The 8,707-nt window shown below is 37.8% G+C and overlaps 1 gene segment (V, D, J or C); it reads right to left on the bottom strand.

Moving 5' to 3' along the window:
• Window positions 1–451: 451 nt before the first annotated feature.
• Window positions 452–7,053, bottom strand: LOC311071442 (immunoglobulin kappa variable 3-15-like). The segment is given in 9 exons: window positions 6,957–7,053; window positions 4,129–6,834; window positions 3,979–4,039; window positions 3,105–3,223; window positions 1,529–2,980; window positions 1,366–1,426; window positions 1,112–1,205; window positions 903–1,021; window positions 452–795 (listed from the first exon to the last, which is right to left on the bottom strand).
• Between the last annotated feature and the right edge of the window lie 1,654 nt (window positions 7,054–8,707).

Below are 8,707 nucleotides of genomic sequence, written 5' to 3'. Positions count from 1 at the left end.
CCGCAAATCTCCCTAATTTTCGGCAGTTAACGACAATTTACAGCCTGTGAACGTCGCGTTCGTCTGTGCCGAATATTGTCGGAAACGAACCATGACGTATGCAGAGCGCTCGCGCCGGAGGTGTGAATGGCTCTAATTACCATATGAATAGCAGCTCCCGCCAGAGAAAGGCTTGAATTTCCTCACTCACTATTGGTTGAACCCACGTGGTTTAAACAAGAAAAATCACTCGTGATTGGTTGGCAGATCTGTTACTATTGGTCACCCTCGCTCATTAAAAATTCAAAAAATTATAATATTCATATAAATCATAATATATAAATTATTTTTTATATTCATAATATGCTATTCTGTGGTATATTCATGTCATTGTTAACCTATGGACTACACTATTATTATCATAAAGGACATGCATTTATAAAGGAATGGAAAATTTGCCAGGGACATGCTGTTTATTCAAAGAAAGAGCTTTATTAGCACAGACACAAAACAATATACACCTATGTACAAAGCATAGATCATCTGCACACACAACAAATTGGAAGCTCAGTGTCTGTTTTCATCTTCGGAGCTGTAGGTGACTAGCGGCGTTCTCTCTGAATTCGATCCACTTTGAAAACGTCTGTGGTGCGTTGCCCTGTATTTAGGAGTCGCCTCTAATCTCGACTGCAGCGTAGCACAGAGCTCTGTGAGCTCCTGGCTGGTGGTTGAACTTCATCGGACATCAGATCTATGGTGGCGCACTTCCAAATGCCCACGTCATCCTCACCTAGCACACCGTCTCGCTTCTAGCAGCTGTAAAAACAACCAATACAGACAATCAGTATTGTGATGCACTGTGTATGGACACAAAACATCTATTAATGCACGTGAAAAATAGTCACATTGACTAAAAATATTACCCTCTTTCTTCTCGCTCGACTCCGAGCTGAACTCGTCACAGCTTCGGCCTGCAATGTCAGATCTGGTTGTTTGTACCTGAAGCTCCTGCGTACTGTCTCGTAGTATGTCTTACAGGCAGCTGGAAAACAATTAAATGAGAGTGATATGAATAAAAACAACGCAAGTCACAGTAAAATGAAATAAGGAGAAAATAGTAAAAGTTACTTACAATGTCGTCATGATCAGCGTCATGAAAATCTGGACTTGCAGACATAGCTCTGAGTAAATGTGAGGTTACGCCCTCGTTATGAGGCGAGGTTACTCTATGGAAACAAAATGTATGATTAAGATCGTAAACTATAACGGATCTATTTTCTTATACAAGAGAATGAAAGCATATTCTTTGAATCTTACCTTTAAAATGTTTGTACGTTTTTATGAAAGTAAAAAAATAAAAGAATGTAAGATTCTTTTTTTTTTTACCTTGATCCAGTTCGTAGCGCCCACAATTTGTCTCAGAGTTGTGAAGATGGCATACTGCTTCCTGTAAATTACAGGATTATTTACAATTATTAAACAAATAATAGCCATCAATCCCATGACCTCTTGCTTTATGATGAAATCATGAAAAACAGAATATTCTTACATTTCACAAGGCCTGACAAAATACAGCTGCAGGTAACTAGCGGCATTCTGTCTGAATTCGGTCCATTTTGCAGACGTCTGTGGTGCGTTGCTCTGTACTTTGGAGTCGCCTCTAATCTCGACTGCAGCGTAGTACAGAGCTCGGTGAGCTCCTGGCTGCGAAAGGACGGAGGTCGCACAATCCATCCAGACACCCCGCCGACGATGCCGTCTTCCTCATCAGACATCAGGGGTCTCATTTATAAAACTGTGCGTAGGAACCTTACTAAAAGTGTACGTACGCACAAAAGCCAAAAATGGCGTACGCAAAAAAATATTCAGACTTATAAAACCGTGCGTACGCCAGAACCTGCGCAGAATTCACTTTATAAATCCCAGTCAGCGGAAGATTGTGCGTACATGCGTCTCCACCCCGAAATAACCATATATGGAGCTTACAACGCCTAGTTTTACTATGCAGATCCTCATCTACATATCATTTGCATATGATTATTCATCCACGTGATAACTTAAACGTTATCACGTGGATGAATAATCATATGCAAATGATATAAACGGTACAAGAAACATTACATTAATACAAATCAAGTAGTTATCCTTGCCTTGTTTTTGAATAGCCTATAAATCAAATAGTGTAAAATACATTTCAGAGAAAGTTTTTCTCAATCTTTTCCACTTGCCGAATTGTATTTTTAATTGATTTATATTTTTAATGGAAACAGACAGGCCTTGGGCATTATTTGCACGAAACTATTTTCTCAGACAATCTGGTATTATCATGATAAGCAATTATCTCTGTGGTTAAAACATTAAAGCACGCCACAGGAAAAGTGTTCAAAAACAATCGCATCCACAACAAATATTTCTATTGATTGAATTGAATATAAAAAAATGTTGTAACTTTTCAGTATGATTTCATGTTTAAGTGTTTAACTCCATAATTTGAATGGCATATTTAATCTAAATGTTTATATCAGAAGTAAAACATAGTTTAAATCATTATTTTATTTATTTAAACTGCGTCAGTTTCACTAAACGGCCCAACGCGCTCGCTGGCGCGGACATAAGAAGGAATGGATATTTGCTTCAAGTGACAGGCTTGGTGAGTGAAATTATATTTGTATTGGTCTGTCTGTATTATGTTTAATTTTAATTCTAAATTCTAAAAGTGACCAAAAAGACATTTAACTCCAACTCACCATCGGTGTCGCCAAACTGCTCCGTCTCCAAAATGTGCGTACGCATGGGTCAGAGTTTGCGTGTAGGTGCGCATATTTTCACGTCAAGTTTTTCTTTATAAATCCCACCTTTTGCGCAGGAACTGGCGTACGCATGTTTTCAGCCCCGTTTTGTGCGTACGCAAGCTTTATAAATGAGGCCCCAGGTCTATGGTAGCACACTTCTGAAGGCCCACCTCATCCTCAGCTAGCACACTCTGTCTCGCTTTTAGCAGCTGTTAAAACCAATAAAGACAATCAATACTGCGCAATGCACTGCGTATGGACAACACACATCTATTAATGCACCTGAAAAATAGTCACATTGACCAAAAACGAATCTAATCTAATAAATCTTACCGTCTTTCTTCTCGCTCGACTCCGAGCTGAATTCACCACAGCTTCCGCCTGCAATGCAAGATCTGGTTGTTTGTACCTGAAGCTCCTGCGCACTGTCGTGTAATATGTCTTAAAGGCAGCTGGAAAACAATTAATTGAGAGTGATATTAATAAGAACAACATAAGTCACAGTAAAATTAATAACAACATAAGTCACAGTAAAATTAAACAAAGGAGAAAAAATGCAACCAGGTGAAATTGCAGAAATACACACCGGAAGCAAACTATGCTTTTTGAAATTGGGGTTTTATTCTGACTGCTGTTTAAAATAAGTGACAGCGGTCAATGGAAGCACAATTAAACAGATAAAAGTCTGATTAAGAAAAAAGTTTGCCTTGGTCGAAGAGATTTCACAAGAAAAAAAAAAGATTTCACTAGTTAAACAAAAAAAAAAAAAAAAAAAAAATTGTAGAAACAGTTTACAGTAAATTTGAAGATGACAATCAAATGTCACAAAAAGCTTAACCAGTGGATCAATGCCCAAATCCACAGAATACTTAACTCAATTCAAACTGAAATGCAGTGTAATGCACTGCAACTGGTCAGATTTAAATTGATTTCTCCAAACCAAAATATGTTAGGCTACAATTAAATACGATAACACAAACTGGAATACGGCAGTGGCTGAGGTAACTTAGGCCTAAGTTACAAGAAAAATAAAAGCACTTTAACAAAGCCACAACCCACGTTTAATCATGCCATGCGGAACCAGAAATATGCATTTAACCATAAAGTTATACTGTATAATCACAGAATATAGATTCAACTCATTAACAGATTTATCATATAAACATGCCATCAGTAATTTCCCCCATAAACCATAAAACGTACATACCCAATCCTTTACCGTCCGATCACCACGAGGTTCACTCGTCACACATGCGCTCCAAATAAATCTATAAGCAAAAATGTACACATCAAATGTTCTTTTAACTTCGCTTCACAACTTATTTGTGCATATTAAAGATATTGGAGTAATATTTACCAAGAAAGAAGAACATATTGAATCCGATCGATGCACGCACCGTCATGGAGCTCTCCTGAACAATGAAAAATGGCTGCCGTTCTCTGGTCGCGCGCACGCGTCCAGCACAAGTGAATAGTATCGCGAGAAGAGAGGGATTTCTTAAAGGGGCCACAAACATTTTTAATGAAAAATAGAAACGAGGTACATTTTATGTAAACAACTCTAATCGTAGTTGTAACTCTATATGTACAGTAGGCATAATTCTTGTCATTGCGTATGTGTATGCAGCATGAGTCAAATACAATCTTCTGTTCGTGTTGTAGTATTATGCACAGTGGTTGGGCTCTAAGAGATTGTGATGCTGTTTGCATGGAATGCACATTTTACCTTTGTGGCAAAGCCTGATTGAAATTAATTGTTGAAATAAATGGTTTTGTGTCTTTTTTACATAACATTGGCTATTGCTAATGACACATAGTAACTAATCTAGCTACTTTCATTAAATATATCAATTTAAGCTAAAATGTAAGAGGGTGAAAATGAAAATGTCCATTTTTCTGTCCCTAGCCTTTACAGAAATATTACACTTAAAAAACACTTTAGGGTTACAATTTCTTTACATTTTAAAATAAAACAATATGTTATTTGAACAATTACACCCTCTTGAGCCATCAATGTGGCAATATTTGATTTTTATGAATTATATAGAATTTCAAGCACCACAGAAGTGCTCGTCCCCACAGTCATGTACAGAGGGAAAATGCTTTATTTTGAGGACAATACCAGATTTTTACACCATTTAAAATACAATAATGTATACATAACTATCAAATATATTATGTAAATGATATATATAAAAAAAATGCAGAATACATATTCTAAAATTTATAATGAAAGTAGTGGTCCCCTGGAGTTGTGTCACTGGTGTTACCGTTAAACAAAAATCTCTTATTTTGAAATAAAAATCACACTGCTATAGCTTATGTTTATATGCAGGCCTACGGAATTTATATTCACAATACTTAATAACTAATATTATTTTATTGCATTTATATTAGTTGTTTGAAGAGTTACAAAAAAGCGGTCGGTCTTAACACAAGTTTCAGCCGGCAAGTCGGTCGGCCTAAAAGGGGGAAAAAATAAATAATTGGGTCGGTAGGCTACTAAATTGACAGGGTCGGTCGGGTTACGGCAAACAAGAATATTTTTAAGGATGGCCTTAGACTATTGTAACTCACTTTATTTTGGGCTATCTCAGGCCTCTCTCTCTCGTCTACAGCTAGTTCAAAACACAGCAGCTAGACTTCTCACCGGGACACGCAAATATGAGTCGATCACCCCTATTTTATTCAAACTCCACTGGCTACCTGTCACATTCAGGATTGATTTTAAAATTTTACTATTTGTGTATAAAGCTCTTAACAAACCGGCCCCCCAATATCTGACCAATCTCCTCTGCCCGTACACTCCATCTCGTACTTTGAGATCCAGTGATCACTGTCTTCTCATCGTGCCCAGATCCAGACTTAAAAAACGAGGCGACTGCACTTTTGCGACTGCAGGCCCAAAACTTTGGAACAGTCTACCCCTCTATATCAGACTAGCTCCCTCAATTTCCATCTTCAAAACATCCTTGAAAACTTTTAATACCCCTTGACACAACTATTGTTTTGTTTTTTAATTGTCCTGTTTCTGCCCTGCATTTTATCTATTGCCCTGTACAGCACTTTGGTCAGCCTTGGCTGTTTTTAATTTTGCGTTATAAATAAATATTGTATTTTTTTTAGAATTAAGTTAATACCTTTGAGTCACCTGGGATAAAACTCCCCCTGCTACCCTCATTTGCATTTGTAAAGCTCACAGCAATCTCATTTACATGTTAAAGCATTAGAGGGAGGGGGGTCACGGGGCAAGCAAGTCCCACGTCAATTTCCGACAATTTCCGACAGTTTGCAGTGTTGCCTGTAAATTGCCGTTTGCAGTCGTAAACCTGAACTTCCACGACAATCTACAGCGCCGGTAACTGTCGAAAATCCCACTTTTCATGCAGTGTCTCTCTGCTCACGCATGTAAACGGGTTATTCCTAATGTTTCAGAAACCCAAATAGTGACCTTAACCTGACCATAACCCGAATTTTAACAGCTTGTAAACGTAGTCACTGTAGTGGCAAGTTTTACAGGAACAAGCTCCACTCACATTTTCTCCACATTATAGTCTGGTTTAGTAAGGGATATAAGATTGTGTTACATGTTTACTTACATCATAATCAATGAATAAAGTCAGTGAAAGGTTTGATATTGTGTAGTTTGTGATCCTCCATCAGCAGCTGCAGTTTCTCTCAGCTGTATCAGTGCAGTCACTGTGACGTCTGACTGACAGAGGTTTTTGTACGACTCTTTATCACTGTGTGAACACATAACCACTGTGATAACTCTGACAGTAATAATCTCCTGTATCTTCAGTCTGGACTCCACTGATGGTCAGAGTAAAATCACTGCCAGATCCACTGCCACTGAATCTAGATGGAGTTCCAGTATAACGGGTTGATGTCTGATATATCAGGAGTTTAGGAGCTTCTCCAGGTTTCTGTAAGTACCAGGACAGACAGGGTGGAGTACAGCCTGTTAAAGGAGTGCTGGCGCTGCATCTCATCACAACATTCTCTCCTGATGAAACTGTATGAACTACAGGAGTTTGAGTTACTGTGATCTGTCCACTGGAGCCTGGAAGAGAAATGCATAAAGACAATATAAAAATAAGAAATATAAATAGATGTTAATTATTTATAAAATATGAACCAACTTTATTAATGTAGTTATAAGCATGTCAGTGTCTTATTGTATACCTGATATACAGAGCAATATCCAGATGAAGATGTTGATTGTGTTCATTGCTGTAGTTTAGTCTTGTGTGATGATGAAGAGTGTGTTCTGCTCTCAGTCATGAAGTGTTAAACTCACAGCACTATAAACACTCTCAGAGCACTGAAGCATGTGCTGACAATGCAAAGTGACTCTCTCTATTTAAATCATTATCCTGAAGACTGTAGATCAGTCACAAACACATTATCAAACAACTTCCTCATGTTGAGAAATGCTAAGCTATTATACACACATTTCTGAAGAGTCTGTTGACAGAATCATACATATTATTGATTCAGTCATTATTAATATTTACTTATTTCACTTATTTAACAACTGACGAGGAAACTATTTATTTGAAGACATTAATAAATATTAAATATTGATATATTAATTATATTAAGTTGCTGTAAAACGTTGAATTTTCATATAGCTACCAGTCGTGCTTCATTAAGCACATATACTTCTCAAGATTTATTAAACATCGTTTTCTTGACAGCATTGCTTTAACTGTGTACAAACATCTGATAAACGTTTGTTTAAAAAAAAGTGCAGATTCACTTGTAACCAAATGCAACATAGACGTTATTAGTTACGTAGAGGCCTTTTCATAATTGCACAGATTCTCTTCCCAGAATCTGGGGGCGGCTGTTAAAAAGGCCATTACTAGTTAGAATAATATGCCTTCTGACTTAACTCTTTTTCTTTTGCCAAGATTGATCGACACACAGCATCCAGCACAGCAGCCAATCAGCTTTAGCGGATCTACGTGCAAGTGAACATCCTGCCCACAGCGCTCAGTGTGAAGTTGAAAGTTGATTCTGTCGGAGTGCCGATGCTAACTCTGAACTTGGCTGTTGTAAATAACATATAGTTTGATCATTTCATGGGTGTTGTGCGTCAATGCAAAGTAAAGCCCAATTTATACTTCTGCGTCGAACTTACGCCGTTGCTACGTCGTAGGTTGTGTGTAGCGCGCGTACCCTTCGGCGTACCCTGACGTGCACCTCTCCAAAAATGTAACAACGCGTCAACTCTACGCGGACGCAAGCGCTGTGATTGGTCTGCTAGGACCGCTCCCTCGGGTTTCACCTGCTCCCTCTGCAAGTAGTGTAATTGCGCGTCAACGCGGACAACGACGCAGAAGTATAAATGAAAACCAACGCGTTGCCTACAGCGTAGAGGCTCCAGCGTAGGTCCGACGCAGAAGTATAAATCAGCCTTAAGTGTATTATATTAAATCTCTAGCAATCATGTGCAATACTAGACCTGTTTAATATTTCGTTTGCTGTTATAACGTGCATTAGCTCGTTACGGTTAATTATAGGAGTTATCACGTCTTTGGAACGATGTTGCGCTGTATATAGAATGTTATCTTTATGCTTAGTTGTTTATATGGATGTCATTTATGCATATTTCATCTGTATTTGGTGCATTTCAATTGTCAAAGTCTACGGTATTACGTTCAGGTATTCTGAAGTTGTAAACAACGTAATGCGCGTGCGTGGAACAAGCCCAGACAGAGCACCGCTGTCAAACTATGTGATGCAGATAAAACTGTTTACAGTTTAATTTAATTTATGACAGAGCAAGTTTGTTTTGCTTTCATTATTAATTTAATTTCTGTATTTTGTTCATATTCATTATGTACCTGTTTTAAAATACTTAATGTTATTATAATGTATGTTTATACTTGTCTACATTTTCTGTTTTTATAGAAAAACCACATCCACTT

This window comes from Abramis brama, assembly GCF_963993115.1.
Source record: "Abramis brama genome assembly, chromosome: 20".
In the NCBI taxonomy this organism is placed as follows: domain Eukaryota; kingdom Metazoa; phylum Chordata; class Actinopteri; order Cypriniformes; family Leuciscidae; genus Abramis; species Abramis brama.
The sequence above is the reverse complement of the archived record's forward strand: the minus strand, read 5'-3'. Positions and strand labels throughout refer to the sequence as shown.